Source organism: Carcharodon carcharias, chromosome 5, assembly GCF_017639515.1.
Source record: "Carcharodon carcharias isolate sCarCar2 chromosome 5, sCarCar2.pri, whole genome shotgun sequence".
NCBI lineage: Eukaryota > Metazoa > Chordata > Chondrichthyes > Lamniformes > Lamnidae > Carcharodon > Carcharodon carcharias.
This window is the reverse complement of record NC_054471.1, coordinates 62879981-62903438: the sequence shown is the minus strand read 5'-3', so window position 1 is coordinate 62903438 and position 23458 is coordinate 62879981.

Below are 23458 nucleotides of genomic sequence, written 5' to 3'. Positions count from 1 at the left end.
AATTGTATTGAGTGAGCTTTCATCAATGAGAGTGTTTTTTACACAGTGAGGTCTGCAATATTTAGAACTTTATTTTATTTCATCTCAGCTTGGCTCCTGAAGTCACTAAATTGATCCCTGGGATGAAGGGGTTGTCCCAGATGAGAGGCTGAGTAAATTGGGCTTATATTCTCTGGAGTTCAGAAGAATGAGAGGAGATCTCATTGAAACCTACAAAATTCTGGTGGGGCCTGATAAGGTAGATGCTGAGAAATTGTTTCTGCTGGTTGGGGACTCCAAAACATGGGGGCACAGTCTCAGGATTAGGGGCTGATCATTTACGATTGAGATTAGGGGAAATTACTTCACTCAAAGGATGTCAATCTTTGGAATTCTCTGCCAAAGCGATGAATATATTTAAGGCTGGGATAGACAGGTTTTTGGTCCCTCAGGGATACAGGGAGCAGGCAGGAAAATGGAGTTGAAGTCCAAGTTCAGCCATGATCATATTGCAGAGCGGGGTTGATGGGCCATGTGATCTATTCCTGCTCCTAACTCTTGTATTCTTGTTCTTGTGTCTGCCTATGGTAGATACTGGGTGAGTTGGCATGGAGGGTATAAGGGCAAAGTGTCATGGGTGAAGGGTCATGGATTGACATGAGTTGGCATTACATTGGCATAGGGGCTATAAGGGGCCATGGAGATGAGTGGGGGGGGATTAAATGGCACTGTTGGCACTAAATTTGCATCGGATCTATATGGGACCATGGGGATTGGTGGGGGTGCATGGGTTGGGATGGAAGATATGAGGGGCCATTAGGTGTGATTGCCAGCATAGTTTGGCAAGGAGGGTATGAGGAGATGGATTGGCAGTATGGGTTGGCATGAATTGGCATGGATTGGGTATGGGGAGTGAGTGGGGGTGTGAGGGGGTATGAATGGCGAGGGTTAGAGGGCCTAATATTTAACAAAATAACTGGGACAAAGTCACAGAGAACTGAGGCGGGCTTTCTAACCAGCCTAACTCAGCACTCAGCAGCCCCTGTAATGGCCCTCAATCTGTGTCCTGTGGCAACTCCATCCTGCTCCACCCACCCCTCAACCCCACTGATGGTGAATTTAATAAATTAGATCACCACTGACAGGTTAGCTAAAGTGAAGGAGCAATGTGGGTCAAAGTGCAGATGAGAAGAAAGGGAATGTATCTGTTTATAAATTTTCCAAAGAGGTTGAGGATTGTAATGTGTAGCCTGAGTCACAGATGTGATGCAAAGGCCCTGATGATCTCTTTATTCCTCCAATCCTGTCTAGTTAGTTACAGCTTTAAAAATTCAGGCTCTTTCTTTCATCTTCAGAATAGGTTTCAGTGAGTTCTGAATGCTGAATATTATAAAGATAATCGATGAAATGCACCAAGGGTAGAGGAACAAATGGATCTCAAAAACAAATACACCAATCACTAAAAATTGCAGCACTGGTTAACAAGCTCATAACAAAAATCAAACCAAGCACCAGGCTTTATTTCTAGAGAGATAGAATTGGAAGGTAGTAGAATTATGCTAAACCTGTATCGAATCTTGGTTAGACCACGCTTAGAGTGCTACGTGTAGTTCTGGTCACCATATCATAAAAAAGATGTAGAGGCCCTGGAGAGGGTGCAGAAAGATTTACAAGGATGACACCAGAAATGTTTGTGTATACATATCAGGAAAGGAATGACAGACTGGGCCTCTTCTCCCTTGAAAAAAGAAAGCTGAGGGGTGACCTAATAGAGGTCTTTAAAATTGTGTGAGGTTTGATAGAGTGAATACAGAGAGAATGTTTCCTCTTGTGGGGAAGGGCATAATATAAGACAAATACCCAGAAATTCAATATGGTATTTCTGAGAATATTCTTTACCCAAAAAATGGGGCGAATATGGAACTCGCTACCACAGGGAATGTTTGAAGCGAATAGTATCGATTCATTTAAGGGAAAGTTATGCAAGCATATGAGGGAGAAGGGATAGGGTGTTATGATGATATGTTTAGATGAGGAAAGATGGAAAGATGCTTGGGTGGAGCATAAACATTGGCATGGATTGGTTGGGAAAAATTGTCTCTTTCTGTGCTGTATATCCTATATAATTCTATGTGTGTAATCCTATGGCCAGAATTTTCCATCCTCATTGGCGTTGGGTGTCATGGCGGGCGTGAGTGGGCTATATGGTGGGAAGGCCAAAAATCGGGTTTCATGATTTCGTGAAACCAGTTTGTGATCCACCCATTAATAGCAGGCCATGTTTCCCACCGCGGGACATTGGGAACGTACTAATAATGCATCTGCATGCAATTATAATCCCTGCCCAGCAGAATCGTGCCCCCACTCTGGATCATCCAGGCACGTCGGCATGCAATCACACTGTTTTTCACAACAGTATTTAAGATGCGTGCACCTTCAAGGGGAACTCAGAGCTGAGCGCTCAGTAATGTTGCACAGCACTTGTGAGGATCACCTGTTCGATTTCAAGATTGAGGCATTCAGGTGAGGGCACAGGCAAGTCGCTTTTTCCTGGCTGGCTGGCAACATGGTTTCAGGACAGGGGCTGCACTGCAGTTGGGGCAAGTTGGGGAGGGCAAGGCAACACAAGCACATGCAGGGTGGGTGGGACGGGGGGAGGGAAACGACCACACATTAGGGAAACCTTGTATAAAGTGACCATTCCTCTGCAGCTGAGACAGTTCAGGCGCAGCCACATTGATGTGTTTGGAGTCGGGCCTCTGGCTTATCTGCCCTCTCAAACAATGCAGAGGCATGAAAATGCCACTAAATGCTCCAGAACTAGTCACCCCTTGGGCACAGACTGCAAACTAATGAGCATTTTAGTGGACTGCAGAATAATTGGACGACTGGGAAAGTTGTACAACCTTGTTGCTAAAGCTGGCCATGGAGCAGTCACTGGTGGAGGTGTTCACAGCCCCTTGCAATGTCATCATCCCAGTTTGGACCAGCCTCCCCCGTGGTTCAAGCTAACAGCTCAGCCTTGCAAAGCGGGTTAGGAGATTGGAGGGTAGCTAATGTAACCCCACTATGTTAAAAGGGAGGCAGAGAGAAAACAAGGAATTACAGACCAGTCAGCCTGACGTCGGTAGTCCATTATAAAAGATTTAATGGCTGAGCACTTGGAAAACAGTGACAGAATCAGACAGAGTCAGCATGGATTTACGAAAGGGATATCATGCTTGACAAATCTGCTAGAATTTTTGAGGATATAACTAGTAGAGTTGATGAGGGGGAACCAGTGGATGTGGTTTATTTGGACTTTCAAAAGGCTTTCGACAAAGCCCCAGATAAGAGATTAGCGTGTAAAATTAAAGTGCATGGGATGGGGTAGTGTATGGAGATGGATAGAAAACTGGTTGGCAGACAGGAAACAGAGTAGGAATAAATGGGTAGACCTTTTAGCCTATTTCAATCCCTTCCCCGCACCCCAGCCCCACTAGGGCTATCTGTCACTTGCTCATCCTGCTTTTTACCCTTACTGTCACCATTAGCACATTCCTTAACTAATATCACTACCGTCAACACCCCTTTGTCGTTTTGTCTAAGACATCTTTGGCAATCTCTTCTTTGCCTCCACCTATCACTGGCCCTCTATCCAGCTCTACCTGTCCCACCCCCCCCTGCAACCAGTTTATATTTCACCTCATTTCTACATATTTTCTCAGTTCTGATGAAAAGAGTCACATGGACTCGAAACGTTAACTGTGTTCCTCTCCACAGATGCTGTCAGACCTGCTGAGTTTTTCCAGCTATTTTTGTTTTTGTTTCAGATTTCCAGCGTCCACTGTATTTTGCTTTTATCAATAAAGGATGAAACCAGATGGACAACCTGGCATCAACCTAAGCACTGGAAATGGCAAAGGCAAATTCAGCCCTATCGACCCTGCAAAGCTTCCCTTGTTAACATCTGGGGCCTTGTGCCAAAATTGAGAGAGCTCTCTCACAGGCTAGTCAAGCAACAGTCTGACATCACGGAATCATACCTGACATATACCTTCCCAGACACCACCGTCACCATCCTTGGCTATGTCCTATCCCACCCGCAGCAGAGTGGTGGCACATTGGTATACAGTTGGGAGGGAGTTGCCCTGGGAGTCATCAATGTTGACTCTGGAACCCATGAAGCCTGATGACCCCTCCACCCCTTCACCAGCTGATGAATAAGAACTCCTTCATGTTCAACACCACTTGAAGGAAACACTGAGGGTGGCAAGGGCACAGAATGTACTCTGGGCAGGGGATGACCTTCTCAAGGGCAATTAGGGGTGGGCAATAAATGCTGGCCTAGTCAGTGATGCCCACATTCCATGTATGAAACAAAAGGATAGGTGTTGGGGGAGCGAGATTGATTGTGGTGAGGTTCTGGATTGTAGGGAGGGGAATGAGTCTTAGTTAAGAGTTGTGTGGATGACACAAGGGGCCTGATGGTGGCCTGAGTTGTCCTTATCACTGAGGGAAGGTCGCATGGTGGCCTGAGGGTTGTGGGGGCTGTTCCTGATCGTTGGGGAGGGTTCCATGGTGGGCCCAGAGTTCCCGAACATGGGGTGGTCAGGATGGGAAGGTCCGATGGTGCTTGAGGGGTTCAATGGGGGTTTGGATGGGGTGGAACTCAAACACATTGGAGTGGGGATATGTTTTTCTGGGTAGCTTGTTGAACCTGGAAGATCAAGAAACTGTTCATTGTGATCGACAGGCAGTGATATAAAGGCCTTCACTTCATTGATTCAGCTACTGAGTCTCCCAGCCACATGGGGTTAAAAATAAAATGACTTAAAATGAAGGTAGACATCCCCATCATAATATTAAACGACCAATCTGTTTCCCGTGGGTGGATAAATTGCCCGCCCCCTTGTTCTGCCTGTTTTAAAACCAGAGCTGGGTGTGTTTGAGACAGGTTGGGTTCCTGTTCTAGATTTTTTTGCAGTTTAACCTCATCATGACTCTGATACATCTGCTTCTGTGAGTTAACTATTAGCACATTAAATCTGTTTTTCCTTCCACAGATGTTGCCTGACCCAGTGAGTATTTATAGCATTTTTCTTTTTATTGCATTCCTTAGCTCTTTGGGCAGAATTTAATGTCCTCCATTGTGGCAAGTTTGGTGGGGAGGGTCATTTACTTAAGCAAGAGATTGGTGGGTAGGTCCACTTAAGGGCCTCATCCTGCTGCGCTGGTATTAACCGGGGTGGGGTGGGGGGTGGGTGGGTGGGTGGGGGGGGAGGGGGGGGGGGGTGGGTGTGGGTAGGGATCTTGCCATGCGGAGAGCATGACAAATAAAACATGTGTGTCATTGCTTGAGGGCTCCCGGAGAGGGGCAGGGGCCACTCATTCAAAGGCACTCAGTTCCTGATCAGGATACCTAGCATCGGAAAGTGGGGGGTTGCTGAGATCCATTCCCTGCCCTTGCTGCTGAATATGCTCCCCCCGCGATCCCCACTGTTGAACACCCGCTCCCGCCATCACTCATGGTATCCTGGCATGGGATTTGGCAACGGTCCTAGGCCTTCAGCGGGTGTCGTACTGGCAGCAGCTACCACCTTCCCGATGGCACTGCCATTCAATAGAGCTACTGGCCTCTGACTGGCCAGCAGCTTTGGTGGACTGGACTTCTATCCCTGGGGCCCTTATTCCCAGGGGAAGGCCCGTCACTGTTCAGTTAGATGCCTGAGTGGCACTTTATGCAGCGGGGCTTTCCTAAAAGGGGCAATGTGGGGCTCTTGCCAGCTGCCCAGCTGGCAGGCCAGACCCCTTTTGCCTCCATTGAATACCACCCATTGTGTTTGAGTTATTGAAATAATTGTGATCTTGATTTTGGAACTCAAATGCTGCTGCAGTACTGAAACAGTCAATTAACCAATAAACCTCAAATTCCTGAGTGTGCGTCATATTGAGTAACTTTTGCATGATGAGTGAACGTATGGTGCCATACCATATATGAATGGGCTGAATTTTCACTTACCAGACCCGGAGGGAATGCGTCAGTCACGAAGTCGTGGGGAACCAGCAAACCGAATTCTCCCGCGCATGCTATGAAGCTTTAATGTGAGTCTCTGTGTAAAATTGAGCCTGAAATGAATGAGAATTTGTCAAAGTTTTTAATATGACTGAGTCATCCACCTGTCTGTATGTGTTTTGTCCTCAGTCAGCTGAACTGAAAGAGTGGGTGTTCTCCCATTTTAGAGTTGTGGAACAGACACAAAATAATGAGACACTTAGATTTTTGTCACATGGTCTAATACTGTGCCATTTAAGCAACAACAACTTATATTTATATAGTGCCTTTTAACATAATAAACTGTCCCGAGGCTCTTCTGAAACAAAATAGGGCACTGAGTCACATAAGGAGATATTAGGCCAATGACCAAAAGCTTGGTCAAAGTGGCAGGCTCGAAGGAGTGTCTTAAAAGAAGCAAGCGAGGTAAGAGTCGGAGAGGCTTAGGGAGAGTATTCCTGAGCTTAGGGCCCAGGTAACTGAAGGCACAGCCACCAATGGTGAATTGGTTAAAACAGAAGATGCTCAAGAGACCGAAATTATAGGAGTGCAGGTATCTTGAAGGGTTGTGGGGCTAGAGGAGATTACAGAGATATGGAGGGGCAAGGCCATGGAGGGACTGAGGTTAGTTTTATAACGTAATGCTCCTGAAGCAGATCTTTGTGCGATGGGATTTTGTGAATTGAGTTTGCTAATCTTTGTGTCCAAGTCTGTTCCACAAATAACTTTGCATTGGGAACAATAATATTATATAATTTATTCCAATGAGTATATCTATCAGATATACGAGATTCAAATCAGTGATAAATTGGATGTATGGCAAAGAAGTGATCAGGGTAGCTGTGCTCAAGGAGAAATAGGATATATACTTGAATTCAGTTAGTGATCATAAGGTAATTTCTCACGTCAGAAATTATGGGTTAATTTCAAATGCTGAGAACATTAAAGGGGCATTAAAATATAAATAAATTTAAAGCAAAAAGGAAATTAAGATAGCTCCAGATCTGCAGTAATGTGGATCTCTTAAATAACCTCTGGGATGGCTTAGCAAGCCATTCAGTTGTATCAAGAGGAGGACCCTTGAACAGGCAGTCAGCAATACCAAGAGGAGGACCCTGAGCCAGGCATTCAGGAGAACAGAGGAGCTACAAAAAGAGGGCAAGAAGCAGTGAGCATTCAAGAGTAGAGGTGACTGAGGGAGTTTGGTGAGGAGGTGCCCCTTTCCTTTTCTATCTTTCCTCAGAAAGAAGAGCGGTGGCCTTGGTAAGTAGGACCTAGTGAGTAAATTAGAAAAGTGTAATATTTTTAAACAAGTTATTGCACTTGGATTTAACTGAGGAGTGCCAGGAGTAAGGGAAATTTGGGGCCAATATAATAAAGTAAAATAAATAATCCAAAGTAGAATAAACTTAACGTAAGGGAAATAGAGTTAAGATATGGCAGGGCGGCTCAGTCAAGTGGAATGCGTGTCATGTAATATGTGCAAAGTCATGGATGCTACCAGTACCCTAACTGACCATATGTGCAGGAAGTGCTGCCAGCTGCAGACACTTGAGCTCTGAGTTTCAGAACTCGAGCAACAGCTGGAGTCAGCGTGATGCATCTGCGAGGCTGAGACTACGTGGATAGCACGTTCAGAGAGGTGGTCACATTGTAGCTTAAGGACCTAGTGATGGAGAGGGAATGGGTGACTACCAGGCAGTCCAAGAGAAGTAAGAGGTAGTGCAGGAGTCCCCTGGGGTCCCACCCACAAATCAGTTTTCTGTTTTGGAAGCTGGTGAGGGTGTTGGTCCTTCAGAGGAGTTCAGTCAGAGCCAAGTTTGTGGCACCACGAGTGGCTCAGCTGGACAGGAGGGGAGGAAGAAGAAAGAAAGGCCAATAGTGATAGGGGATTCATTAGTTAGGGGAACAGACAGGCGTTTCTGTGGCCATAGACGTGACTCCAGGATGGGATGTTACCTCCCTGGTGCCAGGGTCAAGGATGTCACAGAGTGGCTGCAGGGCATTCTTCTAGGAGAGGGTGATCAGCCAGATGTCGTGGTCCATGTTGTTACCACTGACTTAGGTAGGAAGGGAGATGTGGCCCTGCAATCAGGATTTAGGGAGCTAGGAAGAAAATTAGCAAGCAGGACCTCAAATGTAGTAATCTCCGGATTACTCCCAGTGCCAAGTGCCAGTGAGTACAGAAATAGGAGGATAAGGCAGATGAATGCATGGTTGGAAAGATAGTGCAGGAGGGAGGGCTTTAGATTCCTGGGACACTGGGACTGGTTCTGGGGAGATGGCACCTGTACAAGCCAGATGGGCTGTACCTGAACAGAGCTGGGATTGAGTTCCTTGCAGGGCGTTTTGCTAGTGCTGTTGGGAGGGCTTAAACTAACTCAGCTGGGGTGTGGGAACCAAGAAAAAATATTAGAGGAATAGCAGGGTGCACAAAATACTGGGAGGGACAGATGGTACTTGTATAGAGAATAGTAAACTAATAGGTGAAGTTGGGGTGAGGGAGAAAGTATTAAAATCTAAATCATGGTTACTATGCATGTATGTGAATACATGGAGTATAGTAAATACATTTGGGGAGTTACAGGCGCAGATTGGCATGTGGAAATATGATGTTCTGGCAATAACAGAGACCTGGCTCAAGGAAGGGCAGAACTGGTTGCTAACTATTCCCAGGTGCAAGGTGTTCAGAAAAGATAGGAAAGGAAGGGAGGAGGAGTGGTAGTATTGGTTAAGGAGAGCATTGCAATGCTGAGGGGAAAGAGGATGACCCAGTGGGTTCAAGGACAGAATCAATTAGGCTAAAGCTAAGGAACAAAAAGGGTGCAATTACATTGCTCAGTATACTCTATAGACTGTCAAATAGTGACAGGGGTGTAGAAGAACAAATCTACAGGGAAATTGCAGATAAATGCAAGCACCATAGAGCAGTTATAATGAGGGACTTTGATTACCCAAATGTAGACTAGGACAATGGTAATATAAAGGGTGGAGAGGGGCAAAAGTTCCTAGATTGTATTCAGAAGAATTTTCTGCAGCAATATATGTCCAATCCAATAAGAAAGATGCACTGTTGGACCTGGTTCTTGGAAATGAGGTGGGCCAAGTACATCAAGTGTCAGTGAGGGAACATTTAGGAGATAGTAATCATTATATGGTACATTTTAGGATGATGATAGAAAAGGACAATTGACAATCCACAATAAGAATAATTAACTTGACGAGAGCCAACTTCAATGCGGCAAGAATGGAGCTGGACCAGATAGACTGGAACAGAAGATTGGCGGGAAAAACTGTAGCTGAACAATGGGCTACCTTCAAAACAGAATTGGTTCAGGCACAGTCAAGGTATATTCCATTGAAAGGGAAAGGTAGGGCAAACAAATCCAGAGCGCCCTGGGTGAAAAAGGAGATTGAAATTACGAAGAGAAAGTGCACTTATGACAGGTGTCAGGTATAAAATACAATTGAGAACCAGGAGGAATACAGGAGGTTCAGAGGGGAGGTGAAAAAGCACTGAGAGAAGTGAAGAGAGATTATGAGGAAGGATTGGCAGTCCACATAAAGGGGAATCCCAAAGTCTTCTATAGACATATAAATAGTACAAGGGTGGAAAAGGAGGAGTAGGGCTGATTAGGAACCTAAAAGGGAATTTACACATGCACGAAGGGGCCATAAATACTTTGCATCCATCTTTAAGAAGAAGGTAGATGCTACCCAGGCCATGGTGACAGGTGGAGAAACTGTCACTAGAAGGGCTCAAAATTGATAAGGAGGAAGTGTTGAATAGACTGTTGGTACTTAAAGTTGACAAGACACTGTGACTGGACGAGAAGCATCCAAGGATATTGAAGGAAGTGAGAGTAGAAATTGCAGGGGCAATGGCCATAATTTTCAATCTTCCCTAGATTCCAAGAAGGTGCCGCAGGACTGGAGAATTGCAAACATTACGCCCTTATTCAAAACAGGTTGTAAGGATAAGCCCAGCAATTACAGACCAGTCAGTTTAACTTCAGCGGTGGGCAAGATCCTAGGAATAATTATTTGGGATAGAAATAGTAGTCACATGGAAAAATATGGGTTGATAAGGAAGAGCCAGCATGGATTTCTAAAGGGGAAATTGTATTTAACTAACTTGCTAGAGTTTTTTGAAGAGGTAATAGAAAAGATCAATGGGGGTAATGCTGTTGATGTGGTGTACATGGGCTTTCAAAAGGCATTTGATTAAGTGCCACGCAACAGACGTGTGAGAAAAGTTATTTCTCATGGAATAAAAGGGACGGTAGCAATGTGGATACAAAATTGGCAAAAAAATAGGAAGCAGAGAGTAATGGTCAATGGATGTTTTTCAAGCTGGAGGAAGGTTTGTAATGGAATTCCCCAGGGGTCTGTACTGGGACCTTTGCTTTTTCTGATAATATATTAATGACTTAGATCTTGGTGTGAAGGGGACAATTTCAAAGCAGATGATATGAAGCTTGGTAGTGTTGTAAATTATGAGGAGCATAGTATAGAACTTCAAAAGGACATAGACAAGGTGGTGGAGTGGGCAGACAGGTGGCCGATGAGGTTCAATATAGAGAAATGTGAGGTGATGCATTTTGCCAGGAAGAACATGGACAGACAATATAAAATAGGGGGTGAAATTTTGAAGAGGGTGCAGAAACAGAAAGGCTTTAGTGTATATGTGCATTGATCATTGAAGGTGGCAGGACAGGTAGAGAGAGCAGTTAATAAAGCTTATAGTATCCTGGGCTTTATTAATAGGCCATAGAGTGCAAGAGCCAAGAGGTTATGCTGAATTTATATAAGATTCTCATTAGACCTCAGCTGGAGTGTTGTGTACAGTTCTGGGAGCCACATTATAGGAAGGATATGAACACATTGCAAAGAGTGTAGAAGAGGTTTACAAGAATGTTTCCAGGGATGAGAAACTTCAGTTACGAAGATTGTTTGGAGAGGCTAGGACAGTTCTCCTTGAAGAGAAGAAGGCTAAGAGGAGATTTGATAGAGATGTTCAAAATCATGAGAGGGAGACAGAGTAGATAGGGAGAAGCTGTTCCCGCTCGTAAAAGGATCAAGAGTGAGAGGGCACAGATTTAAATTGATTTGCAAAAGAAGCAAATGTGACGTGAGAAAAAACTTTTCCACACAACCAGTGATTTGGGTCTGGAATACATTGCCTGGAAGTGTGGCGGAGGCAGGTTCAATTGAGGCATTCAAGAGGGCGTTAGATGAATTTTTGAATGGAAGCAATGCGCATGGGTAAGGGGAAAAAGAAAGGCATTGGCACTAGGTCATAATGCTCATTTGGAGAGCTGGTGCAGACATGATGGGCTGAATGGCCTCCTTTTGTGTTGTTTAACTCTGTGATTCTGTGATACAGTACTGGCAAGTCACGTGCCCCTGTCACAGTCCCAAAGGCATCTCACTTGGCACAGAAGGGTAGCAACATCAGCCACTCGGAGACTGAACAAGATTCCAAAGTTAATCCATAAAGAGGCAGAGACAATCAAGAGGAAGATGAACAGCCCACAGGGGTTTTAATGCTGTTGATGTGGTGTAACTCTTTTGAGTACAAACCTGTTTCCATCTGTTCCAGATGAAGTTATATTGTTTCATAGTTTGCCATTGTGAGATTTGAACTCTTGATCTTGGGGTTACAAACCCAGTACCATAACCACTTGGCTATTCAGGCCAAGCCCACAGGGGTTTTAATGTAGAACCTGGCCCCACATTAGGATAAGTATCTTTTTAAAAGCTTACCTTTTGGGTGGCAACCATCAACGATCCATTTAAGGAACGCTGATTACACCATCTGTGGACTAAGTAATCCTGAACTCAGCAACTCTGATGTTGAAGCAAATGGATTTCCGACCTGGAGCAGGCTTTAGGCCAGTTATTACCATATTCAATGCACTTAACACCATGGGCAGGATTCACTGCCGAGTGGGTGGGTGCACGCCCAAACCGCTCAAGCATAAAACGACACACAATGACGTCAGGCGAGCATCCTGACATCATCGCACACTCACACGATATTTCAGTCGGTGGGCACGCATCTGAGTCAGCAGCACACCCGCCGACAATTAAAAGGCCTATTAAAGCCATTGACAATGTAATTGAATTAAACTTTTTACGGTTGGTGGGCAGGCGAAAAGACCAAGAGGCCTTTGCACTTTTTGCGAAACCTCATCCACGGGCGGGATGAGGTTTCGACCTGTCATTAAAAAAATGTTTTAAATTTCATCCTAATTTCTAACATGTCCCTGCTCATGTGACAGAGTCATATGAGGAGACAAGTTTGTTCACATTGTTAACATTTAAAAAACATTTATTTATAATTTTAAAAACTCTTCATCTCCCTGAGACAGCCCTGTGCCTCAGGGAGCTTTTCCAATGTGTACCCGCGCACAGGCGCAAACTTGCGCTTTCACCCCCCACCCACACAGGCAGTGCTGAGCACTGAAGCACGGGTTTCACACTGGGCAGGCATTAATTGGCCCGCCAACATGAAATCACGGTGCGGCCCCGATCGTGGGTGGCAGGTGGCTTCCTGGCCACTCTCGCCTGCCCCTGCCTGGCTGACGAGGGCAAAATTCTGCCCCATATTTTGGTCACCTGCCAGGATTGTCCCTAACACATCTCAACCAATATAGTACTGGACAAGTCTCTGATGCTGTACACATGTGCGAGATTTCCTCCTTAATTTGGACCTCTATATAAACAAACACATTAGAAAATATGAATGAGAAAATTCAAATTTGTGCACAAAGTCTGCTCCCTCCATGTGGCCTGTACAATTTGCCGTTTCAACCCAACTGATTCAATCTTCTGGGAGAAGTAACTTACCGTAAGAAAGTGACCACTCAGATGAAAGTCTGGGTAATTCTCTCACACTGTCCAAGAGATTCAAATAAAATTCCAGAATATTAATTTGTCCATTCTAAACCGCACTTGCAACTATGACCTCTTGCAATCGTAAGTGACTTATCCTGCTCCTAGACCCATTGTGCCTTGTAGAGTATTTCATCACTTCTGTCCATTTAAGGGTTTATTCAGATGTTTATCTAGCAGTTTTTCATTGAAGCATTGAATCTTACAGCACAGAAGGAGGCCTCTTTGGAAGGATTATTGAAATGAGTTTATTACCCAAAATTAACTGCTCCTTAATTGGACAGCGAGCCCAGAGGCAGCCAATTAGGAGGCCAGCGCCAGAAAAATTACTGAGCTAGTCCTGCTGCTGGCAAATGTGGGTTTGGATTCCTCAATTCAACTCAACGTCAGGGCCGTGAAGCCTGTCCGCACGGTCTCCGATGAAGTTGATCAATCGATTGCGTTTCAATGAACATCAAATGTTTTCTGATCGACAGATTTAAGATGCAGGTTGCCTTATTGATCATATATATGGACCATGGCCAATGAACCACTAAAGTTGGCATTGATTGAGTCACATTTACCAGCCTGGAAACCACAGATTAATTGAAGCGGTCTAGGTTAAAGGATATGGTCTGACAGGCTAGATTATGTAAGTTTTATATCACAGTTGAGTTCCTTGCAAGATTTCCACCATCAAGATGGAGTCCACTTGTGAGGATGCACCAGTGAAGGAACTGTTGCAGTAGGAACGTCGGAAGTGGCAGTGAGGGACCTAGTGGGAGAGGAGGCAGGACCCATGTGCCTGGTGGATTGCCTTCTCTACCTCTGAGTTGCAATCACTCCCAGGACCATCATATAGAAGGTTCCCCCTTAAACTAGCTTATATTTCACCCCTTTTCTATTTTGACTTAGTTCTGTTGAAGGGTCATGAGGACTCGAAACATCAACTTTGCTCTTCTCCGCTGATGCTGCCAGACCTGCTGAGTTTTTCCAGGTATTTCTGTTTTTGTGATATAGAAGGTGGCATTGGACCAGGCAAGAGGCAATGAAGGCCCAGAGTGTCCCAATAGAGAGAGAAGGTATTGCAGCAGCCTCCTCTCCAAAATGTTGGCTCCAGGTATTTACCTCTTGGAGATCATCATCTCAGCCTTTCTTCTGAACTTTGGAGGACTTCAGCCCGCTACCTCCAGGTCCCTCACTGCCTCTTCCGATGTAGCCACTGCAACACAACCAGTGTTTCTTCACAGACACATTCTCAGCTGACCCCGTTTTGATGGTGAGAATCTTGCCAAGAGTTCAATGTGAATATGCACGATCCCCAACCCAGAAAAATGGGATGGGGTAGGATGGGGGCAGGGAAGTCCTGTTCTACTGGGAATCTGTGCTCCAAATAGACGTCTCCCAGAAGGTAGCAATAACTCAGCTTGGTAAAATAAATATGCTAAAAGCTTTCTGTATTATTACAGGCATCTAAAGAACAGAAATAACAACTTTTATTTATATAGTTCCTTTAATGGAGTGAAACCGCCCTCAGGCATTTCACAAGTGATTGTCAAACAAAATTAGACAGCAAGGAGAGGTAAGGGCAGCTGCCCAGAAGCTTGGGTAAAGGGTTGGATTTGAAGGAGCTTCTTAAAGGAGGAAAGATGGATCGAGAAGTTTATGAAGGAAATTCCAGATTTTGGGGCTTGGCAGCTTAAAGTACAGTTGCCAATGATGGAGCGATCAAAATCCTGGGAGCACAAGAGACCAGGATTGGAGGAACTCAGAACTCAAAGGATGGACGAGATTACTGAAAATGGGAGGGGCAAGACCATGGTGGGGATTTGAAAACAAGGATGAGAATTTTCAATCCAAACAAGCTGGACTGGAAGCCAGTGTAGCTCAGTGAAAGCATAGGGGTGATAGGGAAGCAGGTCTTGCTAAGAGTTAAAATATAGGCGGCAGAGTTTTGAATGAGCGTAAGTTTCTTCAGGGTGAGGGTTCAGCAGCAGATGAGCTGAGGCAGGGGCAGATTCAGGCGGTGTTATGGTTATGGAGGTGAAGGTAGACAGTCCTAGTGATGAAACAGTAATGTGGTGGGTAGATTAACTCAGTGTCAAATCTGAAACTAAAGTTGTGAACAATCTGGTTCAGCCTCAGTAAGTTGTCAGGGAAGAGGAATGGAATTGGTAGCTAGGGAATGGAGTTTGTGGTGGGAAATGAAGCAAACAATATTGTAACTTCAGACTTAGTTGATCAAACCCAAAATAAAAATCTTTAATTTCATAGGCTTAATTTAGTCCAATCCATTGATATGTCTATAACTTGCCTTTAATGGCAACACTGAAGGCTGTTCAGTAGTTTCATGTTAAACTATATCATTACTTCTGAGTTAAGTATAAGAATTTTCAATCATTAAAAGAACTAGTATGGTCTAAGATATGGCTGTGCAACAGTTATTTCCCTATATTTCTCTCTGTTCAATGCACTCAAAGAGTAAAGTTAGACATTTTATTTTTGACTGTCACCGAGCATTGAAGTTCTGACCACTGATAGGCGTGAGACCTTAATTTTTCCCATCTGTGTGAATGGAGTAGATCGTGCAGAAAATCTTGGGTTTCATGCCAGACATGTGAGACTTGGAGACTCCAATGCCACGGAGAAAATTTGCAAATGCAATCCAGTAAACACCCGTTACAGACATCTCACAGCGATTGCAAACATACACTGCCGTATCCATAATGCTTGCTAAAACAACTTTTTTTCGGTAAAAAGCATTTTTTTTAAAGACAAACTGGTTGAAGTAACTGATTGGTAGCCAGTTTTACCCACACGATTTGGTAAAACAGGCTGCCTGTTTACTCTCGCCTGCTTTGCATTACTGACGATGATCACCCTCAAGTACCCTTAACCTGCGGTATGTCTGGTTACTCACAGCAAGGCATCTTCCCCAGCGTTTGAGGTGACTATGTTAGCTCCGCAGACTCCTTAAAATAAAAAGAGATGGGAGGTCAGTAGTTCCTTATTTTTTGCATTTTGAATGTCAGTAAAGCCATAGTTGTGATACACGGCCTCAATAAATCAGATTACCTTCCAGACCACTTGGAATATGACAAGAACAAGGAATGCTGAAAACCTGACTTTCAAAAATCTAAGTGTACTTAGAACAAATGCAGACTGATCCTAGATACAGAACAATATATGCAAGGAATGCTCCCGCAATTGTTTGTTCGGGTTCAACTACAGAAGTAAATACAGGAAATACACAGCAAATTGATCATTAGCTCAAAGAGAAAGGTAAGTTCCAGCATTTGTGGTTTTATCTTGAGTGCAGTTTCTCTCCAGGTTCTTCAAGGCTGGCAATTCACGAAAATTCCTTCCAAGTCAGTTTAGACCTCATCCCTATGCAGTGGTCAGTTGTATCTTCTCAATCTTAAAACACCATCCACTGATAACAATTACGTCCATTTTAACCCTGAGTAAGAGACGGTCAGGGGCGGAGGTTAAAATATCAGGATCAGGCAACTTGGCCCCAATCAGGCCATGGACTAGGCTCCTGCAAAAGGCAGATTGGGCCTTAACAGCAAAACCAAAGTTGCAGCCTAATGACATAATTAGTGTTGCAGCTTAAATTTAGTAGTTACAATACGTTAAGGAGACCCTGCTGTTAAGATTAGCTGCGCCTCTGCAGCTCAATATTGCCAGATTGTTAGACCATCATTGGCCCCCATCTGTTGCTCCCATGCCTCCCCCGAAATATCAGGACCAATATGACTGTGGTCCACCTCTGGTCACATCATGGGGTGGAATCATCCGGGAGTCATGGTGGGCGTGAGCAGATAATATGGCGAGAAGGCCAAAAATCGGTTTTATGCCATTGTGAAACCAGTTTGCAATCATCCGCTTCACCCATCAATGGCGGGCCACGTTTCCCACCACTGCATGTTGGGAACCTAAGTTTAATACCTTAACATCTCATTATAAGCCCTGCTCGCCGGAATCATTGCCCCACGCTGGATCATTCGGGCACGTTCGCCTGATTGCACGCCGACGTGGTTAAATAACTTACATAAGCGACGTGCACCTGGCGAGCTGCACTTTGCATGGGACTTCGAGGTTTATTTGCCAACCCTGCTTCAGCCAGCTCTCGCAGTCATTAGCGCCAGGCCTCACAGACAGCACCACAGCACTTTTAGGGGGGCTCACGGGTAGGTGTCTACCTACCACATCAGCTGTAAGGTGGAGGTGGTTTTTCAATGGCTGCAGGGCTAGGGCTTGCTTGGAGATGGGGGAGAGGTGGACTCGGGCAAGGGAGGGTGAGGGCTGTACTGGGGAAGAGGTGTGTGGGGGGCACATGTTGATCTGTGCAAGTAGCCTCAAGATGGTGAGGACTGAGGATGCAGTCTCCAGGGGAGATGAGACCTGATGGAAATGTGGGGGTGTGTGTGAGAGAGTGAGTGGTGATGTCCCTTGAGCTGGCAGTGAGTGAGATGTCAGTGAATATATGAGGGCCTTGTGAGTGTGTGAATTTAGAGTGCTGAGATGGTTGTCTTACCCTGGTGGCACGGATTTGATCATCCATCCTCTTTCTGCACTGGAGGGCCAACCTCTTGTGTACAGCTTTGGCACTGATCACCACTGCCACCACCTTCCAAGCCAGAGTGGCGAGACTGATGGGCCTCCTGCAGCCAGAGTGGGGGTTAGAGGACATCATAGCAGGCCTCCACGGTGTCCAGAAAGCATCCCAGGGATGCATCACTGAATTGGGGGCGGCTGTACTCTACTTGGCTTTTGGGGCCATATCTTCACCGGAGCAGTCCTGGACTACAAGCATTGGGAAGTGTGCATGCGGCTACAGTTTAAATATGGCCCCTGGCGAGATGAAGCAGCGAGGTGAAGCTCGGCAAGCAAATCAGATGCTGCCTGCCAGCCATACGGTGTATTTCCTGTGGCTGCATAATTAATGAGGCGGGAAGGGGACAGAAACCCGCCATTGCAGCCGGTGGGTAAAACATCTTTTATCACGTCCGCCCGTGCAGGTCACCAGATATCAGACTGTCCCTCTGTGGAACTACATTTCTTTAACAAGCTGCAAGGTAACCCCAACCGTTTTTGAGGAACAACTTGAAACTGGCAGGAGGGTGAATCAAATTTACATAGTCAGCGTCCATTATAACTGCAGACATAGAGAGTTATAGTGCAAAATTTGGCAGGGAGTGCAAACAAATGTAACTTTTAAACAAGTTACAGGCATTGGCTGGGATGTTGCAGTTAGCAGCAGCATGTGGCAGTGCTCGTCGCTGGCTTTGTGGTGCAGATTCCCCCATCCCAGTGTCAGTTTGAACCTGGCATCAAGCCTAACACCAGGAAGTAAAATGCACTGATCATCCTTCACTTTTAATTAAATTTTCCAGAAAGCTAAATAAATGATTGGATGATAGGCATGGGGTTAAAGTAGAAACTGAAATCTCATAAACAAACTTAAAAATGTTATTATTTTAAAGATGTGAATTTTTTTTATCATATTGGAGCAACTTGATATTACATAAACATAAAATTAGTTTCTCAGGGCCAATATTCAAGAACTTGCTATGTCGTTAAAACACCAGTACACCTCATTCAACAAGATGTCACTTTTCCAAGGGTTTTTAAGGAGAGGCTAATAATATAAAAGGAAGGACAAGTTCTCATCAGCTCAATGATTTCTGATTGATTGCATTCTACAAGGACTTCAACAATGTACCCTCTGGAGAAGTATGGAATCACTGACAGCAACTCCTAGCTTTCTGCATTTAACTGCGCATGGGCGGACTCCTGAAGTTGCTCTCAGTTTTTGGAGGTTATAGCTGATCTCGTAGAAAGCTGTTCACAAGAATCCAGCAAGGTTTCCCCCTTTCCCGATGGCAGTTTAAGTCTAGTGCCAAGTCAAGGGGGTGTCTTGGCATGCAACAGAAGTGATGCCAGAAAGCAGATAAACAGCCACTCATGAGTGGCATGGACAGAGTAGATAGTCAGAAGCTTTTTCCCAGGGTGGAAGAGTCAATTACTAGGGGACATAGATTTAAGGTGAGAGGAGAAAACTTTGGAGGAGATGTGCAGGGCAAGTTTTTTACGCAGAGGTTAGTGAGTATCTGGAATTTGCTGCCGGAGGAGGTGGTGGAAGCAGGTATGATAGTGGTGTTTAAGAGGCAGCTTGACAAATAAATGAATAGGATGGGAATAGAGGGATACGGACCCCGGATGTGCAAAATGTTTTAGTTTGACAGGCAATATGATTGACGCAGGCTTGGAGGGCAGAAGGGCCTGTTCCTGTGCTGTACTTTCCTTTGTTCTTTGTTCTTCGTTCACATTGCAATATTCACACTCATCGAACCAGGAAGTGAAAAACACTTAATATCTTTTAATTTAAATTTTCAGGTGAAAAAGTGAACAATTATGATTAGATTAAGATAGAAGCTAAAATAAAGATTTTTGCAGTATCCTGCGTATGTGCAGACTCCAGATATTGCTGTCAGTCCCAGTGGAGTAATGATGGTGAGGGTTGACAATTTTGTCATCGTTGTTGCTGCAAAACCTGGGCCTCTGTTCCTCTGTCCACAGATGCTGTCTAATTTGCTGAGTATTTTTCAGCATTTTCTGTCTTTATGACAGAATGCATGTCTTTAAAACGGAGACCGAATTACATTTCCAACTTTCACCTCCCTTTAACTTGACTTCCTGTGAAGAATGATCTTTGTGTGAATGTTCATGTGTCCTTTCTCACCAGGGAGGTAGAGGGTCACGGCAAGCCTGTCACCTACCCCATGGCATCGGTATGAAACTTGAGCCATTTTCAACGTCAGGCCTTATTTCAATAATTGAAAACTTCAAAACTGGGATTCATATATTTTTGTTAGACAAGGCTAGTAAAGGTTAAGGAAGCAAGTCAGGTAGATAGAGTAAATATACAGATCAGCCATGATGTAATTAAATGGTGAAAAAAGCTCAAAGGGTTGAATGGCCTACTCCTGTCCCTATTTACAGAATTTTATGGTCCCCCAAAAGCAGGTTTGTAGGCAGGGTCGGCCAGTAAAATTCCTCAGATGGCTCTCCCACTGCCCTTCTGTGCAGCTCCACTACCCCCCACCCCCCCACCACCATTTACCAACCCCCCCAACCCTATCCACAATTTTATAGGGAACAGGTGAGGCTTAGGCTGGTCCATCCACCTTTGCCCCAATGGAGACCCTTAAGTGGCAATTACTGAGCACTTAAAGCTCTGTTTCCCACCAGGCCTCAACTTTGAGGTTGGCAGGAGAAATTCAGGGGCAGAGGGAAACCCGGAAAGTCACTTTGAGACTCAGTTGAGACTCGGGGGGTGGGGGGGAAGGCTGGGGGAGGCATTTCTCTCAATAGCCCCTTTTCCACATTGGATACCCCTGACCCCCCGAAGATCTGCACCCAACCCTGACCCCGCTCCCGCGGTTAGCCCTCCCACAACCCTCGGGTTCTCTCTCCCCCCCTCTACCCTGGCCACTTCGTCAAGACCCCCACCCCCCACCCCCCCCCCCCATCTCTCTCTCTCCTCACCTCCCTACTCCGCCGTGACACCACCCACACTAACCTGGTCTTGGACTCTGGGACTTTGAACCTGGGGACTGATTGTAGTCCCAGTCCTGGCCACTGCTGTTATTGGCGCTGTTGCGACTACAGAGCTGCCAGTCAATCAAATTAGAGTGTCGGCGGGGATGCATTCCCTGCTGGCTCTTCGGGTGGCAGGGCAGGGAACCCCACCATCCAAAAAATACCACCCTATGATTCTATAATGGAGTATGTCCCTGAAACAGGACCAGATGGAAATGGTGACAAGAGGATCAGTGGTGGGAAGCGGCTGGTAAAGTAGAGCACTGCCATTTTCCCTGCCCTGCTCTGACCAAAAACAGAAGCAAAAATGAGCCTCCTGTCCTTGATTCCCCACACGCAGTGGTATGGGAGATTGCTTGTGCTTTCAGGAAGCAACCTTCTAGACAGAATCTTTACTATGCTTCTGAGAATAGACTTTGCATCTCAGTCCTTTTTTTTGAATTGGTAAGTTATTAGGTCATCCTGATTCATATAATAAAAATAGTATTCTATGATTCCCAAGACAATATCCTATATTTAGTCAGGCTGTTTACTTGGCTTCTTAAAGGTGCAAATAATAAAATCTCAAATATTTGATGGACTTTTTCACAAGGGATAGCTGAACAAGGCAGTTAAATTAATATATCCAGCCCTTAGACAGGATGATGTCACACAGCTGTGCATAATCCATATTGAATGGTGACCTTTTGTCCTAAAATGTGACAAATCAACCATGTGTGATAGAAATGAGTTGGCCATGCTTTACATCCCACATTAGTCTGTGATGTGAAGATCTGGGAAATGAGATCTTGCTAAGGGTGAAATCTCTACACTGTAATTATTCAGATAGATGCACAGAGTAGAACTTTGGATTGGCATAGTTCAAGTGTGAATGTATAACGCACTCTTCTTTCATTCCTCTCTGTACTATCTTTATTGCAATGAACACCTTAATACCCAGGGAGAAATAACTCACACAGGAATGCATTATGCATTAAGTGTTCCAATCTGAACTTCAAAACTTGGAAGTTTTGACCTAATATATTGTGAGATGTGTGAACATCTATGAGATTTCCTGTATTGTACAGAAAAAGCAACCCAAAAACAATATACACACAGAACAATAATGGTGACTATAACCTCCTTCAGCCATACAGCTCTCTGAGAACTCTGAATTCCTCCATCTCTGGCCAATTGTGCATCCCCTACTTCCTTCACCCCATCATTGGCGGCTGTGCCTTCAGCCACACTGGGCCTAAGCTCTGGAATTTCCTATCTAAATCTCCTTGCTTTGCCAAGGTAGCTTCCTTTTGGGCATTCCTTAAAACCTCTTTGACCAAGCTTTGGTCCTAATATCTCATTCTTTAATTAGTTCCCATTTCTGCCTAACTATTCTCCCGGGAAACACCTTAGCATGATTTACAATTTTAAAGCTACTGGATAAATAAAAGTTTTTGTTCTGAAAATATAAGACAGACGATATAAGATGGTGAGGCTGCATAATGTTCCAAATTGTGTAAAACTCACCTTGTTAGGCACACACTGGGATAAATTTTATGGGACATTCAGGAGCGGGACAGGAGGCTGGAGGGAAAAATCAGGAGGGGACATCCTCATCCAGAACCCTGACATAGTGATGTCGGTTCTGCAATTTACCAGCGGCTCAAAGATCCAAGGCAGCATTGCCACTAAGTTGTGGCAGGACTGCAATTAAGTTCAGTGCCAAGGTCTTTAAGATTAATTTGCACGTGCTTGACTGGAATTTTACACAGAGTTTGGCATTTCATGATCAGCACACAGGGAGAACAGGACTTCAGATCTCTGACTAGTTAAAACTGACTGCACTGAGGCTCAGTGTCACTACTGGAAATCGGTCATCTTATGTTTGTTGATTCATTCTCAACTCACCTTTTCAATTCAGCTCTTTTGTCCGTGTTTGGACCAAGGATGTAATGAAGTCTGGTGTGGAGTAGCACTGGTGGAACCTAGACTGAGCATTGGTGAGCAGGTTATTGGTGAGTAAGTGCTGCTTGGTAGCATTATCAATGACACTTTCTATCACTTTGCTGACGATTGAGAGTAGATTAATGGGACTGTACTTGGACAGATTGGATTTTTTTCTGCTTTTTGTGGTCAGAATGTAACTGGAAAATTTTCCACTGCATCAGGTAGTTGCCAGCTTTGTAGTTGTACTGGAACAGCTTGGCTAGGGGCATGGCTAATTCTGGAGCACAAATCTTCAGTGCCACAGGCAGCGTATTGTCAGGGCCAGTGTCTTTACTCTATCTAGTGTGCTCAGCCATTTCTTGATAACAGGTGAAGTGAATCGAATTGGCTGAGAACTGAGATTGAGGAAGGCTTACCAGAGTTGCTTCTCCACAAGACTGGTGATTATGAGATACAAATTAGGTGGCCCTTACTCCTTCCTGCTATCATGCACTGCCCTTGGTGTACTGCGGCCCTGCCCTTTGCACCAGCTCCTAAGCTTCTCTGAGTCCCTTGCTGAGAGGCCACGACAACAATCAACTCCCACTGTTACTGAGAGCCCACTACCACAAGAAGTTACCGCTGTTACCAAGAAGCCAACAGTACAAGTAGCTCCCACTCTTCTGTTGCAAGCCAGCATTGGCCTGTGCTCCCCTTTAACCCTCTTCAAGGCAACCAATGACTGCTCTTGACATCAAGCAGCAAGTGTGAGTGAAGCAACAAAGAAAACAGTGAACATTTTCCAAAAGTAGTCCATTGGTTATAAAGTGCTTTGGGACATACTGTGGTCATGAACGAGGCTATATAAATGCAAGCCTTTATTTCTAGTAAAACTGAAGTCAATGGGAATCAGGGGGAAACTCTCCGCTGCTTGGAGTCATACCTAGCACAAAGGAAGAGTTCTGGTTGTTGGAGGCCAATCATCTCAGTTCCAGGACATCGCTGCAGGAATTCCTCAGGGTAGTGTCCTAGGCCCAATCATCTCCAGCTGCTTCA